Below are 8,718 nucleotides of genomic sequence, written 5' to 3' on the forward strand. Positions count from 1 at the left end.
AGTTGTGATTTCAACAGTCCAATGCTTGCAGTTGCATTACTGTAAGCATGGAACATCTTATCAAGTACTTTGAAAAAATAAATAGGGTAACCGGTTAGGCCTAACAATGAGAACAAAAACCAATAGTAATCTATTGTGCTTTTTATGTTACAGTAAATATTGCAGAATCATTAATTCAGTTTAAAGTTTGAGGATAAACTCTGTACGTGATTCCCTGTACATAGGAGTCGAGTCTCTTAGGAAATATTCTGACATTATTGGATTCAGTGTCTCAAAAGACTGCACAGCTGCTGAGCTGATTTTTTTCTCCTTTCTCTGCCACACAGTGGCGGTTCTACATGGAAATGCGCCCCGGGCGAGACCCCCTCGAGCAGCCCCCCCGAAAAAACAAAACAATGCACACAATTCTGCACAACACAGTATAATTTACAAATGCCCCAAAAAATAAAAAAATAAAAGTGAATGCAATACGCTTCCGTATTCTTCTGTTGATATAACTTCATGACTTTAATGCTGTATCTAGACCCACATACATAAATCTATTTTGTCCTGTATTGTTAAATGTTAGAATATCAAATTTAATCAAAAGGCTGTTATGTGGGGTGGAACTCTAGGTCCAACCCTCCTCCTTTGATGTGCGCTGCAAGATGAAGTGCGCTGCAGGATGATGTGCGCCGCAGGATGATGTGCGCCGCAGGATGATGTGTGCGCCGCAGGATGATGTGCGCCGCACGATGATGTGCGCCACAGGACGATGTGTGCAGCAGGATGAAGTGCTCCGCACGATGATGTGCACTGAAGGACGATGTGCGCAGCAGGACGATGTGCTCTGCAAGATGATGTTCGCCTGTAATAGTTTGTTATAACCACCGGAGACCGGAATGAAGATAATGAGATGACTTCTTTATTGCGTGCTTCAGCTCCAAAATACAGCAGCATCAAGTGCGTTCCCAGACGCCTCACATTGAACACCTTGTGTAACACTCCGCGACCGTTGGGAACCCGAAACAGTGTTAGTGCGCGGCACTATATCCTACATCCTCCTTTCTTAACATGGAGATAAACTTCATCATTTTAACTGCTTAACAACCTCAAATGAAATTAAACTGATGCACTAATGAACTCATATCAACACAAAGTTTGTTGTTCTTCTAATAGGATTTCATCAACAAAACTGACTAAATGACATCTATCTGTTTTTTTGACCTCTCTGTAAGAAGAACACAATAAGTAACTTAGAATATCATAAGAGAACATTTCAGATATTCAAGCATTTCACTTTTCAAGTAGACCTCATTACTTACCGTAAACAGTTTACCATTTCAACACTGAACATTTCACAACTTAAATCATTTTACATTCCTTTTTTTTTTCTTTTTTTTTTACTGATCATACAGACTAGACTGTAAGCTTGCGTTTACGCCATTTTACCACAGTCCTTAATGTTGATTCATTTGAAAGTCTTCGAACCTCTTGGGGGGTCTGATGACTCGGCCACTCCTGGTTTGAGTCAGGTCTGGTGTGGATGAGGAATTACAGTCCATAGTCTCTGCTGTGCTTGTAGATGGCGAACTTGGCAAATCCTCATCCCCGCAGTCCGAACCTGAGCCTGAATTCACCTGGGTGCAGGCGGGTGTCTTCCTCAGATGACGCCTGTTGCGCCTGTAGCGTTGCCCAGATGATGTCTGTGTGTTGTAGGAACGAGGTTCAGCTCGCCCTGCTGTAACTACAGCTGGACGCCAACCCTGTGCAGTCTCCATGTGCACAGTGTTGCCAGGGCTCAGTTCAGGAAGCTGTTTCGTGCCTCTGTTGTAGTAGTGTTGCTGTCTTCTCTGTAGGCATTGGAGCGCAATGTGCATCCTGGGGCACTGCGGGCTGGAGAATGGCGCTGGAGCTTGGCAGAGTGCTCCTCAGTATCCTGCCCATGAGCATTTGAGCAGGAGAGTAGATCATACCCGTAACAGGTGTGTTCCGCAGGGTGAGAAGTGCAAGATGATGGTCTGTCCCAGTTTGCTGTGCCTTTTTGATCACCTGCTTTACAGTTTTCACATTTCTCTCCGCTAGGCCGTTAGACTGTGCATAGCCAGGGCTAGAATGAGTGAGTGTTATGCCCCATGATGTTGCAAAGTTGTGCATCTCCTGACTTGCAAATGGAACATGGTCACATACTATCTCTTTTGGAATTCCCAGTCTGGAAAACACTGACTTCATTTTCATGATGACGGTGTGGGCGGTCTTGTCCCTAATGTTCAATACTTCTGGGTATTTTGAGAAGTAGTCCACTATCAAAAGGTAGGACTGACCTTGTATTTCGAAGATGTCTGCTCCCAGCTTGTGCCACGGGAGCTCTGGAATGTCATGTGAAATCATCGGCTCTCTCTGGTTTCTGGGCTGGAGCTGTTGACATGTACTGCAGGCCTCAACCATTTGTTCTATGTCTCTCGCTATTCGTGGCCAGTAAAAACGTCTTTTTGCCAGTGCTTTTGTTCTCTGCACTCCTTGATGCGCCATGTGTAGCTTTTGCAGCATCTCTTGTCTCAGCACATTCGGGATGATAATTCTGTCACCAGCAAACATTATACCGTCTCTCACAGACACAGTGTGTCTGATGGGCCAGTATTGTGCCATTCGCATGTCCACCTGTTTCTTGTGGTGTGGCCAGCCTTTTCTGTGTGTGCTTTGAAGAAGTTGCAGTGCGTCGTCTTTCTGTGTCTCACCTTTCAGCTTTTCTAGGTACTCTGTGCTGAGAGCGTCCGTGGGCTCCAAGGTGTAGATCACTCTCTCATCAGCCATGTCGTCTTCTGATGTATCTTGTTCCTGTATGACTGCTCGGGACAGCGTGTCTGCAATTAGCATCTCTTTACCTGGCTTGTAGATGACATTCAGGTCATATTGCTGTAGCTGCAGTAGCATTCTTTGCAGTCTGGATGGTGCTGCACCCAAGGGCTTTCTCAGGATGTTCTCCAATGGCTTATGGTCTGACTGGACAATAACTCTCACGCCATAGGCGTATTGATGAAACTTTTTGACAGCGAACACGATGGCCAAGAGCTCTTTTTCTATCTGAGCATAATTCTGCTCCGATCCAGTCAGGGCTCTTGATGCATAGGCTATTGGGTGTCCATCTTGAAGCAAACACGCTCCCAGCCCATCCTTCGATGCATCAGCCTGTATAACAAGCGGTTTCCTTGGATCAAAAAACTTGAGCACCGGTGCATTTGTAAGGGCCTCTTTGAGTCTCTTGATAGCCTCATCATGTTCGTGTTGCCACAGCCACACCATGTCTTTGCGCAGCAGCTGTCTCAAAGGTGCTGTGAGGGTGGCCTCACCTGGGATATATTGAGCGAGATATTTTATCATGCCCAACATTCGCTGTAGCCCTGCTTTGTTCTCAGGTGACGGCATCGCTGTGATGGCTTTTATTTTCGTGTCGTCAGCCTTCACTCCTTCTGCAGTGACCACGTGCCCCATGTACTTGACACTGTTCACTTTGAATTGTATCATTTCTTTGTTGAATTTTACATTTGCTTCTTTTGCTCGCGTTATAACCTTTTGTAGTATATCATCATGTTCCACTTCTGTGGATGCTGCGATGATCATATCATCTGCTATGACATGGACTCCCTTAATGTCACAGAACGTTTCACAGTTGCGCTGTTGGAAAACTTCACTTGCTGATTTGATTCCAAAAGGCATGCGTTTGAATCTGTATCTCCCCCACGGGGTGTTGAAAGTGCACAGCCGCGATGAGGCCTCATCCAGCTTCACCTGCCAGTAACCATCTTTCTCATCAAGCACAGAAAATATTTTCTTCCCAGCCAGTTTGCTCAGCACATCATCGGTCGTGGGAATGGAGTAATGCTGTCTCAGGATCGCTTTATTTAAGTCACTGGGATCCAGACAGAGCCGTAGCTTGCTCTTGTCTTTCTTTTCAGTGACTACTAGGCTGTTTACCCATGATCTGGGCTCAGTCACTTTTGCAATAACATCAGCTTGCAGCAGGCTATCAAGTGTGACTTTCAGTCTGTCCATAATTGCAAGTGGTATTTTCCTACATCCATGTATGACTGGTGCGACGTTGGGGTCTGTGTGAATGTGATATTCTCCATCAAACTCACCGAGTCCATTGAAGACTGATGGATGCTGGGCTATCAGGTCTTCCTTTGTCGCTGGATGTTTCACTGCCAATGTGTCGATGTCCACTCTTTTGATCAGGCTGAGCTCTTCACAAGCCTCCCTGCCGAGGATGGGTACGGTGGAGTGCCTTGACACATAAAATGTGAGGTCTGCCTGGGCCTTTGACGTCAAACATGTGAGCGTGAGCGTCCCTTCAGGCTCCATCCTCGTCCCTCCATACGCTATCAGCACTGTTTTCGTTGGTTTCAGAGAAAACTTTCCACTCTTCTCCCATCTGGTTTTCCTCGCCATGGAGTTGAATACCTTAAGTGGTAGGACATTTGCCTCTGCTCCTGTATCCAGTTTAAACTGGACAGGCATGTTGTTAACTGTTATGCTTGAAAACCAGGACTTGTCTCTTCTGGATTGTAGTTGGTCAAGTCCCACTGTGCCAATAAACAGTCCGTCTAATTCTGTGTCTATTTCGTGCACTGTTTTCCGTGTCTGTGTCTGAACTGTCCTGCACATTCTTGCATAATGGTTCTGCTTCCCACATTTGTTGCATGTTGCTCCATATGCAGGACATTGGCGTGGTTGGTGTGACTTCCCACAATTTCGGCATATTGTGCTCGGTCCTTTGCTTTGCATGTATGTTGCTGAAGGTTTCACTTTATTCAGTGTTTGCTTGTCCCATGCTTTACGTTCGTGTAGCACGTGCACCGCTGTCTCGTTTCTGGATGCACCCATAGCCTGTATCTGAGCCTTCGCGGTCTCTGCAGCGCGACACGTGTCTATCGCTCTCTCCAACGTGAGATTAGGCTCTCTCAAAAGTCTCTCCTTTAAGCGCTGATCGCTCAGGCTGAAGACAATCTTGTCTCTGATCATGTCATTCTCCGAGGCGCCAAATTCACAGTCTTTACTTTTCTTCTTCAGTTCAGTTACATGCTTTTCAATTGTTATGTCCTCAGCTATAGGATGCGCCCAAAACTGGTATCGTTCAAACACTGTATTTTTCTTCGGTAAACAGTATGCTTTGAAGGCTGCCAGAATTCCACTCACTGTTTCATTATCCTCGTTGTCAAGATTCTTTTCAAGCGTGTTGTAGACTTCCAGTGCCTCTTCACCCAGTGCGTGCAGTAGAATTGCTACCTGGATCTTCTTGTCCTTTCCTTCTGCACCACTCGCGGTCATATATATTTGGAAGCGCTGTTCCCATCGTCTCCAATTTTCTCCCAAGTTGCCGGTTAACACCAACGGCGACGGTAGCTTAAACTGTTCCATTTTCAGTTAGCTGTTATTAGCTTGTCTCGCATCATGATGTGCACTGAAGGACTATGTGCGCCGCAGGACGATGTGCGCCGCAGGACGATGTGCTCTGCAGAAGTGCGCCGCAAGATGATGTGCGCTGCAGGACATGTGCGCAGATGTGTACGAATCAGAAACTTGTCCATGGTTGTGTTTGTTTGCTGATACAGTTTGCGTGATGTTAATAAAGTTGTAATTGCAAAGTCGTGGTCTTGTGAGTGTGTTTGTATGTGTGGCTTGGAGCGACTTGCACACGAATAATGAATAAGTGTGTGTCTCTGAGAGAGTGAGCGGGGCGGGGGAAGGAGCCCCGGCGCCTGTGTGTGTGTGCTGTCCACGACACACACAACACTGTTCAGGAAGCCACTGCAGAGGGGCGGCTCTTCAGAAGCGGGTTGCAGACCACTGTCTACGGCGAGAGCGATTTGTTTACTGCTCCGCGTTAAAGAGATGCGGACGTTAAAACATTGGGTGCGCCACACAGTTTGATAATCACTGCTCTATACAGTGGACCCCCCCCTTGTCCGTTCCATTTGGGAGACCCAGAGGTGAACTGTCCTCCGCACCCCCTTCCCTTCCCCTTTCTCACACAGCATCAAGCAGGGGCGCAGCAGTTGCAGGGGGCGACAATTTGCCAATTCCACACACAGTGATATGATAGATAATAGAAAACCATTTTGCGGTCCAGATGACTTTTTTTTCTTTAAGTGCTCGTGCCGCCCCCCACGTGACATGAGAAGGTGACGCCCCGGGCAGCTGACCGGTTCGCCCATGCCCAAAACCGCCACTGCTGCCACATAATGTGTTTTTGTCTGTCCCGTGTTATATTATTCTATGTATTGTACATCATCTTTTGAGTCTACTTACAAAACTTCACCATTTCTGTTTTTGTTTTGAAGGTATGAAGCTGCAACACCTGTAGCATTTAATTATACCTAACAATTCCCCTGAGGAGACCAACAATGACGTTATCCTGCTGACAGGTTTCGTCTCTGTTCAGTTTGAGGTGAAATGCTTGCTGACAACATGTGATTGAAAGCTTAACAAGGTTCTCTTACTGGTGTTTGCATAGTTGACCTTCATCTTCCCTGGCCAGTTGCCATGGTTACAGCAGTGGACAAACCTTGCCTTCCATTTCATGTGTCGATTCCTCATCAAGACGGTTTGAGTTATGAAGATGGTTAGTTTTGTTTTACAACTTGAGCAAATGTCTCTACACCAACTGTTACTGTAACTTCCATCTTCTGAGCCAGATGTGACATCAGAAGAGACTTTAACATAATCAGTGTGCAAATAGATGAACATATACCTGTAGGTTCCTCAAAGAATAACTAATTTCACACTATTCTACGCTTTCTATGGCATGCATTAGATATTCTGAATTATGAAAAGTGACCTTGTTAATATATATTTAACAAAGGTGTAAAACAGCATGCATTTGCTTTGTGTATAAAATATTTTCTTCAATGCCACTTGACAGCAGAAAATATGGGTAAATATATATATATATATATATATATATATATATATATATATACATAAGTGTTAGTCATGGTGACAGAAAGTGTCAGTAAAGTAGAAACAAATTAAACTTCTCTTATAGATAAGCAAACAGAAGTAATGCTTACGGCACTGATGGAGCTGTAGTGGCTCATTGTTTCCTAAAGGGGGAGGCAAAGTGCCACATTTTGATGGATAGGTTGTTCTGTGATGACAGTAGCCCACTCCCAAATCACCGGCCATTCTAATGCAGAAAGTTAAAAAGACGACAGATATGCTGTATGTCATATTCAGAGTTAGTACACGATGCAAAACATGTATCTAATCTGGTAACTAGATCTAATACTTCATAGACAAGACAAGGGACAATTGCCCTTGTCACAAATTATACACTGCTTCATTGTGCCAAGGTATAATCAATGTATCTGTAATATCCATTCATATAGTAGTCATTGTATATTGTATATTGCTTATTCTTTGAATGATCACTGGGGGTGTAGACATTTGGGTTAAAGCCTGGACAGGTCAACAGTCGGTTGCAGGCTGTTCCAGAGACACCATCCAGTGATATTACCTGATCAGTCTTCATTAAACATACCGAAAACAAATGGATGACTCTATGGATACTTCAGCTGGTTGGTGTAGCTTTGGTCCAGAGAGAGATAACTCCACTCAACTGTTGCCATGACCTTTGTCCTTCTTCAGGACGAATTGTAATAACTATGTTGACACTGAAACTTTTCATCTAGCACCATTATGAGGTCACTGACCACCTGCTGAGGTAGTCAGCTTTGTTGCCATGCCTGCATTATCAAACTCCAAAAACTATTACTTCAGACTTTACTCCTCACCAAACACTTCTATTATCAAACTTCTTTTAACTTAAATCAATCAATCAATCAAATTGTATTTGTATAGCCCATATTCACAAATCACAATTCGTCTCATAGGGCTTTAACATGCTGTGACATCCTCTGTCCTTAACCCTCAGCAAGAGTAAGGAAAAACTACTAAAAACTCTTTTACAGGGTAAAAATACGTAGAAACCTCAGAGAGAGCCACATGTGAGGGATCCCTCTCCCAGGACGGACAGACGTGCAATAGATGCCACATGTAGGAAAACATCATCAAGATTAAAGTTTTTAGCAGCATTGATGAGGGTAAACATTTTGAAGGATATCTATGCAATCATAGTCTAAATAACACCTGGCATTGGTTAAATTTCAATCACTGAGCATCGCCATCAGTGACATACTATATTATATATTTTCTCTGACATACCTAGTCTACCAAAAGCAGAATCACTTCAAATCAAAAAAATATAATTAAATAAATTAGCATGTAAATGACATTAGTTATTATGATAAATAGTAAAGATTACTGAAGAACACACAGTATATGTAGAAAAGCACAGTCTCAGTTTGGCACTACCTATCTGAACATACATGTGATCAGTTGTAATCATTTGACTTGACTTTTACCTTTTTAATACTGTTAAGTTTGTACTTTGGTGCTCTCTGTCAGAGGGTTGATGAATCTGGGCCCTGTTCTCTGTGTGACTGGCTCAGATGTGGATCACAGACACTGCAGTCCATGTTCTGCTTTTAGATCCACAGTGTGGAAACAGGGGAGCTCACCTGAATTTAGACGGCTCCGAGGACAGTTTCCTGATAAAGCATGTAGGTCAATTAACATAAGCTGCCTGGAGGATAGAAATTGTCAAAGAGAAAAAAAAGAGTGAAGGAAGAATAATAGGGACTGTGAACTATTTGTCCCCCTCGATGTTTTACTGCACAT

The sequence above is a fragment of the Pleuronectes platessa genome, chromosome 13 (genome assembly GCF_947347685.1).
Source record: "Pleuronectes platessa chromosome 13, fPlePla1.1, whole genome shotgun sequence".
NCBI lineage: Eukaryota > Metazoa > Chordata > Actinopteri > Pleuronectiformes > Pleuronectidae > Pleuronectes > Pleuronectes platessa.